At 38.5% G+C, this 18,228-nt stretch overlaps 1 pseudogene across 1 annotated transcript in view; it reads right to left on the bottom strand.

Annotated features, from left to right (window-relative positions):
- Positions 1–748: 748 nt before the first annotated feature.
- Positions 749–18,228, bottom strand: part of Ms4a4c-ps1 (membrane-spanning 4-domains, subfamily A, member 4C, pseudogene 1) — a 30,738-nt pseudogene continuing 13,258 nt past the window's right edge. The window contains exons 2-7 of the transcript XR_015653013.1: positions 13,017–13,175; positions 10,733–10,852; positions 8,057–8,113; positions 6,517–6,642; positions 4,341–4,442; positions 749–1,699 (exon numbers count right to left, since the gene is read on the bottom strand). The product of XR_015653013.1 is annotated as a membrane-spanning 4-domains, subfamily A, member 4C, pseudogene 1, transcript variant X2 (transcript). The remainder of the gene's footprint in view (positions 1,700–4,340; positions 4,443–6,516; positions 6,643–8,056; positions 8,114–10,732; positions 10,853–13,016; positions 13,176–18,228) is intronic.

Raw genomic sequence — 18,228 nt, 5'->3', positions numbered from 1 at the left:
AAAAAAGAAATACTCAAGTTAATAAAAAAAATGAATTGTATTAGTATTTTGATGGGGATTGCATTGAATCTGTAGATCGCTTTTGGTAAAATGGCCATTTTTACTATATTAATCCTGCCAATCCATGAGCATGGGAGATGTTTCCATCTTCTAAAATCTTCTTCAATTTCTTTCTTCAGAGGCTTGAAGTTCTTACCATACATATCTTTCACTTGCTTGGTTAAAGTCACATTCAGGTATTTTGTATTAATTGGGACTAATATGCAGGGTATTATTTCCCTAAATTCTTTGTTGGCTGGTTTCTCTTTTGAGTAGAGGAAGGCAACTGATTTATTTGAGTTAATTTTATACCAGGCCACTTTGCTGAATGCGTTTATCAGGTTTATTAGTTCTCTGGTGGAATTTTGAGGTCACTTAAATATACAATCATATCATCTGCAAATAGTGATATTTTGACTTCTTCCTTTCCAATCTGTATCCCTTCTATCTCCTTTCGATGTCTGATTGCTCTGGTTAGGATTTCAAGAACTATACTGAGTAAGTAGGGAGAGAGTGCACAGCCCTGTCTAGTCCCTGATGTTAGTGGGATTGCTTCAAGTTTCTCTCCATTTAGTTTAATGTTAGCTACTGGTTTGCTGTATACGGCTTTTTACTATCCTTATGTATGGGCCTTGAATTCCTGTTCTTTCCAGGACTTTTAATGCTTTTCACCAGAAAGGCAATGTAAACATTCAACTGGAACGCAATGTAAACTTCAAAGCCAACCTTTAGTTTTTTATTTTCACAAGTTAGGCCTCATATCTAAAACATTCAGAAATCTCTTGAAAGAATGGCACTACTCGGAACCAAGAGTTTAATCATGTGAGCCTATAAATGAGATTACAGCTTCAATACACAGTAATAAGTGATTTTTAGGTCATATGTAATACATACACATATGTGTATGTGTAATCTCTAAAATCTCCATATCAACACTATACATATCCTATGTATATAGAGATGCATTAAATTCATATAAATATACATATGAATATAGATGTATGAATTTGTGTGTGTACATTGAATAATCATGTATTCTGATTCAATCATTTCTCTTATAATTTTTCACTATATCAATTAAAATATACCATATGTTATTATATGATGAGCATGTACAGAGTGATTAAAATTGGTTGCTACCATTAGTACTTTAACACACCTGTTGTCTTACATACTTTATGTGTCTGTCATGAGCAAGCTAAACCTACTTATTTAACAAAAGGCTCAAATAAGATGTGAACCTCACTCTTCACTCTTTGGAGACCTCACTTCACTAACACAGGTTTTCTTTTCAATTTGCCTTCAAAACTTCTTTGCTAATGCATTGCCCCTTGTACATCCAATGAATGGAAGATGTTAAAGTATTGATCTAGTAATTGCTTGACTTATATATTTTCGGTATGTCTGATATCTGCAGCAGAATCCAGTGCAATGCAGTATTAACTTCCAGGGAAGTGATTGCATACACACACACACACCAACACACACACACACACACACACACACACACACACACATCAAAATTAGACTATTTCTCCTAGGTATACATTTTCTGGAACATTTTTTCCTTGGTGTTCTAGTAGTAGTAGTTGTTGAAGTGGCATGGAGGGTGCCATCCCTGTCACAGCAGGATTTGATTTGATGGTAGCACTACAAGAACCTGTGAAATGAATCAAAATGTTATTGAGTCACCCGGTATAGTCAGCACTTCCATTTCCTTACCCTATAGTGTCACTGTTACTAATGTCTACACTGTCTATTAAGTTAAATCAAACATCACACGGAGTGGTGTCTGGGCCACTTTTTGGATCATGAGGTGTTGCAAACCTGGGACACTCTTTCTGTGGCAACTGAGCTGCATCTTGGAGCATTAGTATTTTGTATGGAAGGGTTTCTTGAACCAGAGTGTCACAGAGAATGACAGTGGCATTCTTCCAAATTAGTCTGCTCCTGCTGACGCAGCACATACAACTTAACATGGTGACCTTGAATGAAGTTCTGCACAAATGTCAGGGTCCCAGAATGGCAGAAGCATCATGACACATGGAAATATATTCTGTCTTTCTCAATCAAGGGACATAAGGCAGCAGTAGAATGAAGAAGATGTACATACTTAAGATGTGCATATGCCTAACCCACTGCTTTTGTGGGTTAACACACAAGAGGGCAGCAGGGATAGAATTCCTTAGCTCTACGGAGCAGTGGCTGGGTTACACTAGCTTCTTATACGAACTCTGAAGCAGCTTATCCAACATACTGTGCTCAAGGTCTACTTCCTGGCCATTTATCTCCTTCTACTTATTGTTCTCCTCCTACATATTTGAATTTCTTCTTCTTTTGTGACCTTCTTCCTTGTCCTTGTTCAAGAGCATTTGCAGCCTTGTGTTAAGACAATGGCCATGTGTGCACATACTGAAAGTTTCTGAGAAACAACATCCCAACCAACTCTATGAACAGAGTTTAAACAGGAGAATAGGGGCTAGAAAGGGAGAATTAGAGTGGAGGGAATGGGGCTGGATTTGATTAAAGTACATTATACACAGGTAGGGCATTCTCAAATAACAGCAACAAAAGATTACCATGTGAAAGAAACCAGTACACAGAAAAGGACTCTAAGCTCTTCTTCACTTGGGTTTCATCTAAGGAAGACAGCATGCTTGGTAAGTTTGTGGGGTAGTGAGTCCACCAGACACACACACACAAAAGGCCGGGTATGCAACTCAAGAAGAAGGAAGGCCAAAATGTAGATGCTTCATTCCTTATTAGAATGGGGAACAAAATACTCACAGGAGGTAAAGGGTGGGAGGGATACGGGAGGAAGATAGAAAGGGGATGGGAAAAAAAGGGGGGGGGAGGATCAGGTATGAGAGGAGACAGGGATGATATAAAGGTCTTGAATTTGAACAGTGTTGTGTTGCAATGGGGGATGGGGAACACAGAGTAGCCACCAGCAAGTCCCAGATGCCAGGAAAGCAAGAGGCTCCCAGGGCCCTACTGGGATGAAATAACTGAAATGCCCCAAAAAAGGGGAGGGAGAACCTATAGATATTAGACAAGGCCCCTGGTTGGAAGATGTGGCCACCCATTATCCTTAAAATTTTAATCCAGAATTGCTCCTTTCTAAAGGAAACACAGGGACAAAGAATAGAGCAGAGACTGAAGGAAAGGCCATCCAGAGACTGCTCCACCTGGCGATCCATCCCATATGCAGCCATCAAATCCAGTCACTATTGCTGATACCAAGAAGTGCTTGCTGATAGTAGCCTGATATGAATGTCTCCTGAGAAGCTTGGCCAGAGCCCTACTGATACAGATGAGGATGCTTGCAGCTAACCATCTGACTGAGCATGGGGACCCCAATGGAGAAGTTAGAGAAAGAACTAAAGGAGCTGAAGGGGTTTGCAACCCCATAGGAAGAACAAACATATCAACCATCCAGATGCCCCAGAGCTACCAGGGAGTAAACCATCAACAAACGAGTACACATGGAAAAACCCATGGCTCCAGCATCATAGGTAGCAGAGGATGGCATTGTCTGCCATTAATAGGAGGAGAAGCCCTTGGCCCTGTGAAGGCTAGGTTCCCCAGTGTAGGGGAATGCTAAGGCTGTGATGTGGAAGTGGGTGACTGGGATGGAGAGTGTCCTCATAGAAGCAGGGAGAGGGGAATGGGATAGGAAGTAACCAGGAGAAAGGATAAAATTTGAAATCTATATACAGAAAATATCCAATAAAAAACCCTGCTTCATTCTGCCGCTGGATGCCCTTCAGGCCCTCTCTGCAGCTCACTAGTCCACTTCTGCACTTAGGAATGCTTTTGTTTTTTGATAAACTGTCTTTATTTCTAACATGTGTACCTGGTACAGTGTATGGAAGGGGTGACCTCTGAACTTGGAGAGGTGGCTTTGCACTCCTAAATATGTTTTCCCAAACTTTCTAGGCTTTTGCAGTCTTTCTGTCCATCTTCCCTCTGACTGGAGAAAAAGGTCTTTTCAGTTTGTCCCATTTTGTTTGGTGTGGTTTGGTTTCCCTCCCTCAAACCGTCCTAAAAGTGTCCTTGACCTTTCTTACTAGTCTGGCTTTAAACCCTGTTATTAATGAAATAAGGGAACCCAGAGAGAACCTCAGTTTTCCTGCTCATCCAGCCTCTTAAGATGTAGCAAGAGGACAAGGCTAAGCAGTTGATGGTCTTTATTGAATAGGGTAAGATACAACGGTGTGTCCTTGTAAGCTGGTAAATTTGTATGACTGATTACAGAACAATTGAGACCTGCTAAGGTCCTAATAAGAACTGCTACTCACCTCACTGGAGTTGCAACAGGAAGCCTTACATCCAAATGCAGAGACGGACACAGCAATGCAGAATTCTAGCAAATTGAGAACTAACATCAAAGCATCCAAAGCCTAAAAACAGATTCATTCCAAGGAATGTAAAGAATGAAGATTACAAGTTTGAAATATGCCCTCCTACCCATGACTACCATGCCAAAGAGGGAAAGCCCTGGCCAGGGGTTTGGAAATGAAGCTTTTGATACAGCCCAAAACTAAACAAGTTCTTGGTCTCCTGATTGTCATGAAGTTTCTCACTCATTTTTAACTATTAAAAATTACCAGAGACCCCTAACTCCAAGACCCCTAACTCTGTGCTAGACAATCCACATGAAGAAAATAATAATATTTTATATTTGAATAAAATAGTCTTTCAGGATATCCCCCCCCAAGGATAGGGTTAACCTGGTTACAGTGAGAACAGAGGTTGTTTATTAGATAATATAGGAAGAATATCCTGGCCTGTGCAGGCTGGCCAAGTTATTATGACATCTTTACTCATAGAAGTAAGATCTGAAGAATCCTAGTCTAGGGGACTGAGGATGCTTCAGTGTCTGCCTAGAAAATAGAAGGCAGAATGAGGAGTCAAAGAATATGGACAGAAGGCGGAAACACAAAAGCCAAGGATGTTGATTTTCCCTACTCACAGAAAGACAACAGCCCTGCCAACAGTTGATTTTATACAGTGAGACTCATTCTGAACTTCCGTCATCATGTAATAAGATATATTTGGATTATGCACTATTTTGGTAGTGATTGTCACAACTGTGGTAAATCACTGGAGAGTTGTGCACCATACTCCTTATGTACAAAGCATTTGGCTTTGTCTGGATCTTCCCCAAGCCTCAGGATCAAAATGGAAGACCAATGGTGGCACATTTGTTGTGAATTCTGCCTTGACCTGGTATCTAAAGTTGGCAGGTTTGAATATTTTCAGTGATCAGAGATGGTCCCCCTCCTGTGCATTACTCCATTGATCAGGAGCTTGGCACATGACAGATACTGATTCAGTGGCCATGAGAATATTTGCATTGGTTGTTTCCATCCTTGCTCGTGTGTCACCAGATCACTTAGTCTCTGTGTGCAGACCTTGTGACAGGCATGAGTAGAGAACAGCAAGATAGCAATCTTACATAACATATAGTTTAATTTGCATAAACAAGTACAGGGTAGGCCTAGTAGCTCACAACTATATTCCCAACTTTAAGAAGAGAGGGTGGTTTTAACCCAAGGGTAGCCTGGGCTACATAGTAACACTCCAATCTTCCTAAATATCAGTCACACATACTGAAAACAGCATCAAAGACAAAACAAAGCAAGGGTAGATTTTTCAATGTAAGTGGCAGGTGTATATGTGTTTATAATACACTACTTTAAACTGTAGGAACTGTTATTTTTCTTGATCATTTTGACTGATCATTGGCAATTCCTTGTGACTTGTTCTGGTCATTTGGGGTAGCATTCTCTCAATCTGTTCTTTTTTTTCTTTTCTTTTTTTTTTCGGAGCTGGGGACCGAACCCAGGGCCTTGCACTTGCTAAGCAAACGCTCTACCACTGAGCTAAATCCCCTACCCCAATCTGCTCTTTCTTACAACAAGCTTACTCCTTTAAACCTGTCTTGCAAATTTTATAAGCTATACAATCAATCTTTTTCTCACAAGAGGATTGACACCTCCCACCATTAGGAACTTGATTTTATTTTGGATCCTTCTGGGGCAGCAACTGAAGGTTGGACATGACATATGGGTCCCTATGGCGGAGAAGTAGCCACATTAGTGATTTTCTTTGTACTTATTTACAGACAGAAGAGAAATAATGACATGTCACCTGATCCTCAAAATATTGTCCTACATCCCTACTATTTCAATATCCCAAATTGATTTATTTTCACGTTCTTTTTTCTTTTTTCCCAAAAATTTATTTTTACTTTACATCCCAATCACAGCCCCCTCCTGCCTCTCTTCCCAGTCCATCCCTACAAATCTTTCTCTCCATTGCCATCCCTCTTCTCCTTAAAGATGGGGAGCACCGTGTTTCGATACCATCCCTAAAATTGATTTTATGATCAGAGTGTTTACTGTTGCTTTTGCAAGAGTCAGTGAGCCCTTGCCTCTACCATGACATCCTACCAGCAGAGTGAATGCTTACCCTGGCTATTGGATGATTATTAATGAAGGGACCATGTGTACTCAAAACCACACTGATGATACCCATTATACTTGCAGCTGCAGCCACCACAGAGCTGATAGTGTTGAGACTTAGACTGCTGATGACCTAGAAAGGAATGGGGCTCAATTATCAATTTTTTTTTGGTTCTTTTTTTTCCGGAGCTGGGGACCGAACCCAGGGCCTTGCGCTTCCTAGGTAAGCGCTCTACCACTGAGCTAAATCCCCAGCCCCGGGGCTCAATTATCAATGGCATTCTTTGTATAGCTCCATCAACATTTGAAATATATCATGACATTATTAATGCATTTCATCCTCTTCTTGCCAAAACTAGTCTCTGTGTCTTTCCTTATAGTAGCTTTACTTCTAATCCCTTGCCAAAATATAAAAGATAATAACTGTTCTTCCTAAGACTAAATGATGATTCTCAAGGACACAAGATGCTCTTCAAATTTGCTAGTAAAATTTTCAAAGTCTTTGACACGTTGTCTGGAGAGCCTGTCTGTCAGTTTCCACCACACTGTGCTGCAAATGCCTAACTGTCCTTGTGTAGATGCTGATGGCCATGTCCCTCTTGCATATTTCCTCCTATACTGCAGATGTAGCCCCACAATCCCCTATGCATGGTTCATTTAAATAAACTTTATTTTGAGAAGTAAAACGACTCAGCAAACTGGAACTGAGCTACGTGTTAGTGGTCAGAGTTGGTGAAAGATGCTAAGGAGACAGACAGGGTTTAGCCTGGGTTTCAAAGGTCACCTTGATCATGCTACACAAGTTGATGTCTACGTGTTGCAGGAAGTGAAATTCAAATGCAGTTTTTATAGAATGAAACAATGGTTGAACTCTTGGTTTTTGCCCTTATCAGCTTTATGATGGACATATTGTAAATGTCTCTTCAGGCCATTTATTATTTCATGATTACAAATGATTTCTCTGCCTATACATGCAGTATGCACATGCCTGATACCCACATAAGCCAGAAGGGTGCTTCAGATCCCATGGCATTGTTATGCATGTCTGTGATTCACCATGTGGGTGCTTGGAAAGAAATCAGTGTCCCCTGTAAGAATAACAAGTGCTCTTAACCTCTCACTATCTCTCTGGCCCTATAGTTTTTCTTAAATCTATTATTTTGGATACATCTGAAGAAGGCATTTTAACATGTCAATCAATGCTTCACTTATTAATGCCACCGCAAATATTTGGGTATCAGTATTATGTGCTGTATCTGAAGCTTCATGGCACATCTGTGTAAACCCCACCTGACATTTCTTCCCTGAATTCACTGTACTAGCACCAGGTTTCTCCCAGCAACTGCCCAACTGCCCTGATATGATATCTATCAAACATGATGCTACTTATTATGAACCAGTAGCTCAGCTACACTTTTGAAAGTCAGGTCCTTCTAAACTCATAGCCATGGCTTTAGGAAGATAGAGTCAACCCCTTTACATCTTAGCAGAATGCACAGTTGATGAAATTGCTCCCCTTTGATAGCCAAATAAACCAAAATACATACCAGGCTCTTTGTCGTTTTCACTCCTGCTGCAATTGACAGGGATCCGGAGATAATGAACTGGTCAGGAGGGGAAATATCCAGGTTAAAAATCTTTAAACATTTGTTATAAATTATAGCATTCTAACCCTTTCTTCTGAAGCAACTGGGTCTACTAAAGTGACCGACTGTCCAAAAAGTAGCAGCTTTCTATGTCACCCACTTTCCTCATACCCACAAGAGCAGAGAGGAAAAGTAAAATGAGATAATAGGAGAAACATCAAGGTTTTTTTTATTAGATTACTTCATTTGTTTATTTTGCATGTTTGAGGTAAGGTCTTGTTATGTAGTTCTGGTTGACTTAGAGCTTGCTACATAAACCAGGCCAGGCTTGTGCTTGGAGTGGCTATCCTGTTTATGCCTCCTGAGTGATGGGATCATACACAGAAGCCATCAAACGTGTCTCAAAATTATAGTAATATTTTCTCTATGCTTTGAGTAGGGAGGAATAAGCCATGGTCCCTCTTTGCTGTACTTGCCCCCGTAAAGATCTGTGACTGGAATGATCATTTCTCTAATTACACTGACAAAGCTGTCTGCAGTTTCTTACTCTGGAGATGGTTGTTTAATATTTAGGACATTTTGAGATTATATTTCACAGTCTTGAAAAGAAACTGAAGACTTCTAAAAATTTAAATTATTAGGTCCTTTCACATACTTCTTATTAAGGTTTTTAAAAACTTATTCAACTCTCATCAATACTTTCAAGAGAAACGAAGGTTAAAACACTCCAGTCTATATAACAAGATTTTACCAGCATGGCACCAAACTAAAGAAGTTAGCCCAACTAAAACAGAAAAGAAACTATCCTTGTTGAAATACATATTGGAAGCTCAAAATAAAATATGGTAAGAAATTAAATTATATATTAGATGATGAGTAGAGTAATGTAGCTCATTTGAGTCTGTCTATTTGGCCATTATTTTCAATTTAATCAAAATGACAGCTCTCAATTTGATTGAATTTACCTCTTTAGACTATTCAGCTAAATATGTGGATGTCTGGATTTGCTTTCCAAAGGTTAATTTAGGAGATTTAAGGATTGTCATTAGGACCACATTATTGCAACAAAAATCAAGGTATAAATGAGCTCTTTGTTCTTCTCTGCTCTCTTCCCCTCCGTCCCTGTCTCTTCTCTCCCCACACCCCCTTCTACCCACGTGCCCATGGCCGGCCTCCTTTACTTCTCCTCTTTTCTACTCTTCTTCTCTCATTAAACCTCTCCATGTGGAACCAAAAAAAAAGTTATAAATGAGAACTTAGGGGTTGGATGTTAGTCTATTGCTTCCCTTGCAGACCCGAAACCTTGAATTGGATCTTCCATCATGAGCTATGGGAGTTGGTTTCCAAGATGTTATTGAGTAGGCAATAAAATTGAATCAGAAAGCCACAGTGAGGAGATAAATGAGATTTTGAGTTCTTGTTCATGGACTGAATACATCTTGAGAAAATTAACCTTCCTTCTTCTCATTTTATTTTTCATTTATATAGTGAAATAAAGGCAAATTCTCAGAAGTTGTAGTGATTGGTAGAGGTGGAACATTACATACAAAAACATTTAGTTATGTGCCCAGATTATAGTGCAATGTAAGCTATTAGTGGTATTATTGGTGGTATTATCATCATCATCATTATCACCATTGGTATTGTTATTGATATATAAAGTATCATTAAACTTTGAAATATATGGCAGTCTGAGGCATTCTTCAAATCTTAAACACCTGTTGCAAAATAAGAAGGGAAAATTAAGGTACCAGGTCTACCAAATAACCAAATTTTCTCATTCTCCAGTTCATCAATAAATGGAAACCTTGTAACACTTGAATAAGACTCTAAAGTGTAAAATAACCAATAATCAAGGTTATGCATTTTGTTTTCTACTTGTCAGTTCATAACATATAGGTAAGCAAATACACAATTTTTATACTTAATTGACACTCTGAACTTTAAAAACCAAATTCTCTCAAGTTTTATTATAGAGGAGAGTTTTTTAACTTTCAAAATTCTTCAAATTTTTTATTAGTTATTTTATTAAAAATTGAAACTGAATGTATCTACAGTTATCCAATTTATTTATTTGAGATTTGATTTGCCAGATGCTTTTAATCACCTGCTCAGCTTTGTCCCCTCTTCTTTACCAACAACACCCTGGTTTCATTCATTCTTTCATGGGCTTCAGAATTTCGTGGTCCCTTGCTAGCTCGAGAAGCAAATTTCAATTTCCCCAGGTTAATGACAGAAAGCCAGTCATTCTTGGTTTAAGGATATAGTTGTAAAAATGTTATGAGCAGTAAAACAGGTAGGTTGGAAGTCATACTGCTCTTTCTAACAAACCCTAGGATTGATTAGCCATGATCTTCTGAGGAAATCAATTGTGTCAAAGTTTAAGTAACTCCTGAAGGAGTATTTGAGTACATGCTGTCCCAATATATCTTAAGTGACATATTAAATAAACGGTCTACCTATCTTTATGAATGAAATGGGAGATTGCAACAAGAACAAGGAAATACTGAATCAGGCTTAAATATGCTGTTCTCAAACTTGTAGACTACTTAAAAAATTGAGAGATCTCACCCAAAGTTAGTATAATCACAACAGGGTATTATTACTTCCAGATACATAAGACTATATTTTACTTACCATTATTGGTCCCCAAACTGGGCTCAGTAAGGCCACTGAAATGAGTGGTTCAGAAACTGTATTTGTCATCATTATTATTCCTAAGCTGAGGTTTATGAGAGCAATCATAATTTGTACCACCTAGAAACAGAAAATAAAAACATCATCACCACAAAAATGATGCCCATGCTGAGTACTATCAGCCACTAAGTTACCTCCACCAACTCCTTTCATAATTCACGGATAAATTTGAATCATTATTCTTTTGTCCATTGTCTTCATATATGGATGAGATGTACTAACTTATAAATCATCCCTTGGAATCGCTCTCTGTCTCACTCTGTCTCTGTCTCTCTGTCTCTTTCTCCCTCTCACACACACATGCACACACAGATTTCAGTAATTTCAATCTTAGTGAGAATTTGTCAAGTTCTTTCCAGAGATGTTTTGATGATTCCCATGATGCACCTCTACCTCTGTTGTTGTCCTTTGTCACATGCTCACATAGGAATTATGAATTAGGAAAAAATTATACCAGCAATAAACAATTTTGGAAAATGAATTTAGATGCACAATGAAGGAAATATGAAGAGCACACGTGATCATTTTTGGGAGTTTGGAATATGAGGAAGGAATGTGTACACGGTGATCCAAAATAAGGGAATTTGAGTATATCTGCCCCATAATAAAGACTCAGTGAAAATGAAAACAGCATGTGAAGATGTGTGAGAGGAAAGAAGAGCAGTCTGTGGTGGGAATGAATGGGACTATACGGAAAGATTGCAAAAGAAACACATAGTTAGCATTGTACATTTGTGTCTATGTAACAATAATACTTAAAGAAAAGGAAGGCACAAATTTGAAGGGGAGGAGACAGCTTGAGAGGGTTGGTGGAAGGAAATGAAAGAGGGAAAGTATGTAACAATGTTTTAATTATTTTTTAAGATGGAAAAGGACAGAGCTAATACAAGTTAGTCTTCTACACGTTTCACCCAGCAAGGTCAGAATTCAATCCAAAGGAAAAAATAAAACTAGATTAAAATTCATTAGAATTCAAAACAGGGAATGAATGGAAAAAAGCTTTCAAAACCTAAGGCTTGTTTTTTTAAACCAATTAAATCAATTACTTGTTAGCCAAGCTAACAGAAGACAAATGGTTAACACTTCCAGGAACCATTCAGGAGATAGGATACGTGTGAAACCCCAGGGAAGAGGCCATGATAACATAGAGAACGCAGAGAGTTCCTTAAGAATACCATGCACCAAACCTCAGAAAAGAAATAGCCACTTATGTCATGAGATAGAATAATTTGAGCTGTGCAGTGGTGGTGAAAGCCTTTAATCCCAGCACCCGGAAGGCAGAGGCAGGCAGAGTCTGTGAATACAAGGCAGCCTGGTCTACAGCCTGTGTTCCAGGACAACAAGAGTCACACAGAGAAGCAGTGTCCCAAAAGACTGAAACTGAAAGAAAACCAAACAAAGCCAACAAAAAAACCCAGTTAACAAACAAACATAAAAATCAAATGAACCTAAAAAGAGAAAAACTTGAAAAGATTTACTACTACTTGATATATGATGGTGTATTTTAAATTAATACTTAAAGACATTAATAAAATAGTAGAAGATAAAGCACTAAGCGCAGAGTTCTCATCACTGGGAGTGTATACACCTCTACATCCTCTTAACTTCACTGTAACTGTAAACCTGCTCTCAATTTAAAAATTCTCATTGATATTTTTAAATATGCACATCTATTTTAACATAAGACATATCTCATGAAGAATGACCATTTTATAAGAGAACAGTGAGATAGAAAAGATAAAGGTTTTTTGTCTAACAACAACTGCCCAGTGATTAGAAGTTTGGCCCAGTGAGTCCCTTCTTCATTTGGTGGCATTTTCTCTATTATCTTTAGGGACATCCAGGGAATGGAGGATTTCTTGTCATGTGAGCATCAGGCATTGCAATTGTACAGAGCACATGGGTTTGTCAGCCACAGGACCAGACCACACCTGTAGCTACATAGCTTTTTCTCTACACTGGATTAGATATGATCATGTTAAAAGATCCACAGCCTGGATCATACCTGCAGTTTCTGGGTTTTAAACATAATTGAACTGGAAGTCTGATGTGATCAAATAACATGTCAATTTTCAAATGATAAATTTGAAAATCAAATGCTATTAGCCCTGGGATGTGTCAACATTCCATGAAGCTACTGAGAGAGAGCATGGGGTGTCTGCTTTTTAAAAGTCATTTATATATTTACAGAATCATTCTCCCCTGCAATCCAAAGATGTCTTACCCCAAGAACTTTGGGTTCCCCCTTCAAGAATGTCTTTTTGTTCTCATCCCACATATGTGACTGTATAGCAGATTGCTCCAAGGGTTGAGCTCCTCCAGGAACCACTGCCATGGTGCTCTGAGCCAGTCCTTGCATGGTTTTCAGGCAGCAGACACAGTACTGAAATAAGAATGAAAATAAGGATGAACTTCTGGAAATGATTTAATGTCAGCTTTCCATTCAAGGGTAAATTCCAAACAAAGTCCTATGTAATAATAATAATAATAATAATAATAATAGTAATAATAATGATAATGATAATAATAATAATGATAATAATAATAATAAATAGCTCAGAAAAGATATAAAACTCTTATTTTCTTCAGGTAAGAGAAGCTCTTCCAATTCTATTTCCAATTTCATTTTGAATGCTCATGCTTCTTTTTTTTCCATCTTCTTTTTCTCCATCTTTATTAAATTGGGCATTTCTTATTTACATTTCAAATGTTATTCCCTATCCTGGTTTCCAGGCCAACATCTCCCTAACCCCTCCCCCTCCCCTTCTATACGGATGTTCCCCTCCACATCCTCCTCCCCATTACCGCCCTCCCCCCAACAATCACGTTCACTGGGGGTTCAGTCTTGGCAGGACCAAGGGCTTCCCCTTCCACTGGTGCTCTTACTAGGCTATTCATTGCTACCTATGAGGTTGGAGCCCAGGGTCAGTCCATGTATAGTCTTTGGGTAGTGGCTTAGTCCCTGGAAGCTCTGGTTGGTTGGCATTGTTGTTCATATGGGGTCTCAAGCCCCTTCAAGCTCTTTCAGGCCTTTCTCTGATTCCTTCAACGGGGGTCCTGTTCTCAGTTCCGAGGTTTGCTGCTGGCATTCGCCTCTGTATTTGCTGTATTCTGGCTGTGTCTCTCAGCAGAGATCTACATCTGGTTCCTGTCGGCCTGCACTTCTTTGCTTCATCCATCTTATCTAGTTTGGTGGCTGTATATGTATGGGCCACATGTGGGGCAGGCACTGAATGGGTGTTCCTTCAGCCTCTGTTCTAAATTATGCCCCCCTATTCCCTCTCCTATGAGTATTCTTGTTCCCCTTTTAAAGAAGGAGTGAAGCATTTGCAGTTTGGTCATCCTTCTAGAGTTTCATGTGTTCTGTGCATCTTGGTTAATTCGAGCATTTGGGCTAATATCCACTTATCAATGAGTGCATACCATGTGTGTTTTTCTGTGATTGGGTTACCTCACTCAGGATGATGTTTTCCAGTTCCATCCATTTGCCTATGAATTTCATAAAGTCATTGTTTTTGATAGCTGAGTAATATTCCATTATGTAGATGTACGATATTTTCTGTATCCATTCCTCTGTTGAAGGGCATCTGGGTTCTTTCCAGCTTCTGGCTATTATAAATAAGACTGCTATGAACATAGTGGAGCATGTGTCTTTGTTGTATGTTGGAGCATCTTTTGGGTATATGCACAAAAAAGGTATAGATGGGTTCTCAGGTAGTGCAGTGTCCAATTTTCTGAGGAACCTCCAGACTGATTTCCAGAATGGTTGTGCCAGTCTACAATCCCACCAACAATGGCGGAGTGTTCTTTCTCCACATCCTCGCCAGCATCTGCTGTCACTGGAGTTTTTGATCTTAGCCATTCTGACTGGTATGAGGTGTTTTGATTTGCATTTCCCTTATGACTAAAGATGTTGATCATTTTTTAAAGTGCTTCTCTGCCATTCGATATTCCTCAGCTGTGAATTCTTTGTTTAGCTCCTAACTCCATTTTAATAGTTTTTTTTATCTCCTTTCAGTCTAACTTTGTGAGTTCTTTGTACATTTTGGATATAAGCCCTCTATCTGTTGTAGGATTGGTAAAGATCTTTTCCCAATCTGTTGGTGGCTGTTTTGTCCTAACAACAGTGTCCTTTGCCTTACAGAAGCTTTGCAGTTTTATGAGATCCCATTTGTCGATTCTTGATCTTAGAGCATAAGCCATTGGTGTTTTGTTCAGGAAATTTTCTCCAGTGCCCATGTGTTGGAGATTCTTCCCTACTTTTTCTTCTATTAGTTTGAGTGTATCTGGTTTGATGCAAAGGTCCTTGATCCACTTGGACTTAAGCTTTGTATAGGGTGATAAACATGGATCGATCTGCATTCTTCTACATGTTGACCTCCAGTTGAACTGAAAATACTACATGTTGACCACCATTTGCTGAAAATACTATCTTTTTTCCATTGGATGGTTTTGGCTCCTTTGTCAGAAATCAAGTGTCCATAGGTGTGTGGGTTCATTTCTGGGTCTTCAATTCTATTCCACTGGTCTATCTGCTGGTCTCTGTACCAATGTCATACAGTTTTTTTTTTTTATCACTATTGCCTGTAATACTGCTTGAGTTCACGAATAGTGATTACCCTGGACGTCTTTTTATTGTTGAGGATAGTTTTAGCTATCCTGGGTTTTTTGTTTTTCCAGATGAATTTGCAAATTTTTCTGTCTAACTCTTTGAAGAATTGGATTGGTATTTTGATGGGGATTGCATTGAATCTGTAGATTGCTTTTGGTAAAATGGCCGTTTTTACTATATTAATCCTGCCAATCCATGAGCATGGGAGATCTTTCCATCTTCTGAGGTCTCTCTTTCTTCAGAGACTTGAAGTTCTTATTGTACAGATCTTTCACTTGCTTGGTTAAAGTCACACTGAGATACTTTATATTATTTAAGACTATTATGAAGGGTGTTGTTTCCTTAATTTCTTTCTCGGCTTGTTTCTCTTTTGTGTAGAGGAAGGCTACTGATTTATTTGAATTAATTTATACCCACCACTTTGCTGACGGTGTTTATCAGGTTTAGTAGTTCTCTGGTGGAACTTTTAGAGTCACTTAAATATACTATCATATCATCTGCAAATAGTGATATTTTGACTTCTTCCTTTCCAATCTGTATCCCCTTGATCTCCTTTTGTTATTTGATTGCTCTGGCTAGGACTTTGAGAACTATATTGAACAAGTAGGGAGAGAGTGGGCAGCCTTGTCTAGTCCCTGATTTTAGTTTCCTTCAAGTTTCTCTCCATTTACTTTAATGTTAGCTACTGGTTTGCTGTATATGGCTTTTACTATGTTTAGGTATGGGCCTTGAATTCCTATTCTTTCCAGGACTTTTACCATGAAGGGTTGTTGAATTTTGTCAAATGCTTTCTCAGCATCTAATGAAATGATCACGTGGTTTTTATCTTTTAGTTTGTTTATATAGTGGATTATGTTAATGTTTTTCCGTATATTAAACCATTCCTTGCATACCTGTGATGAAGCCTAATTGATCATGATGGATGATTGTTTTGATGTGTTCTTGGATTCAGTTTGCAAGAATTTTATTGAATATTTTTGCATCAATATTCAAAAGGGAAATTGGTCTGAAGTTCTCTTTCTTTGTTGGGTCTTTGTGTGGTTTAGGCATAAGAATAATTGTGGCTTCATAGAAGGAATTCGGTAATGCTCCATCTGTTTCAATTTCATGGAATAGTTTGGATAGTATTGGTATGAGGTCTTCTATGAAGGTCTGATAGAATTCTGCACTGAACCCATCTGGACCTGGGTTTCTTTTAGTTTGGAAACTTTTAAGGTCTGCTTCTATTTCTTTAGGAGTTATGGGGTTGTTTAAATGGTTTATCTGTTCCTGATTTAACTTTGGTACCTAGTATCTGTCTAGGAAATTGTCCATTTCCTTCAGACTTTCAAGTTTTGTGGAATATAGGCTTTTGTAGTAGGATCTGATGATTATTTGAATTTCCTCTGATTCTGTTGTTATGTCTCCCCTTTCATTTCTGATTTTGTTAATTTGGACACACTCTTTATGTCCTCTGGTTAGTCTGACTAAGGCTTTATCTATCTTGTTGATTTTCTCAAAGAACCAGCGTTTGGTTCTGTTGATTCTTTGTTTAGTCCTTTTTGTTTCTACTTGGTTTATTTCAGGAATTGTGTTTGATCAATTCCTGCCTTCTACTTCTCCTGGGTGTATTTGTTTCTTTTTGTTCTACAGCTTTTAGGTGTGCTGTCAAGCTGCTGATATATGCTCTCTCCTGTTTCTTTCTGCACGAACTCAGAGCTATGAGTTTTCTTCTTAGCACAGCTGTCATTGTGTCCCATAAGTTTGGGTATGTTGTACCTTCATTTTCATTAAATTCTAAGAAGTCCTTCATTTCTTTCTTTATTTCTTCCTTGACGAGGTTATCTTTGAGTAGTGCATTGGTCAACTTCCATGTATATGTGTGCATTCTTTCCTTATTGTTATTGAAGACCAGCTTTAGCCCGTGGTGTTCTGATAGGACACATGGGATTATTTCTATCTTTCTTTACCTGTTGAGGCCTGTTTTGTGACCGACTACATGGTCAATTTTGTTGAACGTACCATGAGGTGGTGAGAAGAAGGTACATCGTTTTGTTTTAGAATGGAATGTTCTATAAATATCTGTTTAGTCCATTCAGTTCATAACTTCTCTTAGTCTGTCTATGTCTCTGTTTAATTTCTGTTTCCATGATCTGTCCATTGATGAGAGTGGGGTGTTGAAATCTCCTACTATTATTGTGTGAGGTGCAATGTGTGCTTTGAGCTTTAGTAAGGTTTCTTTTATGTATGTAGGTGTCCTTGTATTTGGAGCATAGATATTTAGGATTGAGAATTCATCTTTGTGGATTTTTCCTTTGATGAATGTGAAGTGTCATCCTTATCTTTTTTGATGACTTTTGGTTGAAAATCAATATTATTCAATATTAATGGCTACTCCAGCTTGCTTCTTCAGACCATTTGCTTGGGAAGTTGTTTTCCATCTTTTTACTCTGAGGTAGTCTCTATCTTTGTCTCTGAGGTATGTTTCCTGTAGGCAGCAAAATGCTGGGTCCTCATTACATATCCAGTTTGTTAATCTGTGTCTCTTTATTGGGGAATTGAGTCCACTGATGTTGAGAGATATTAAGGAACAGTGATTTTTGCTTCCTGTTATCTTCATATTTGGAGGTGAGATTATGTTTGTGTGCTTCTCTTCTCTTTGTTTGTTGCCAAGACGATTAGTTTCTTGCTTTTTCTAGGGTGTCGCTTGCCTCCTTGTGTTGGGTTTTATCATTTATTATTCTTCCTAGGGCTGGATTTGTAGAAAGATACTGTGTAAATTTGGTTTTGTCATGGAATATCTTGGTTTCTTCATCTATGTTAATTGAGAGTTTTGCTGCATACA

The sequence above is a fragment of the Rattus norvegicus genome, chromosome 1, assembly GCF_021556685.1.
Source record: "Rattus norvegicus strain SHRSP/BbbUtx chromosome 1, alternate assembly SHRSP_T2T, whole genome shotgun sequence".
NCBI lineage: Eukaryota > Metazoa > Chordata > Mammalia > Rodentia > Muridae > Rattus > Rattus norvegicus.
This window is presented reverse-complemented; position numbering and strand designations above follow the sequence as displayed.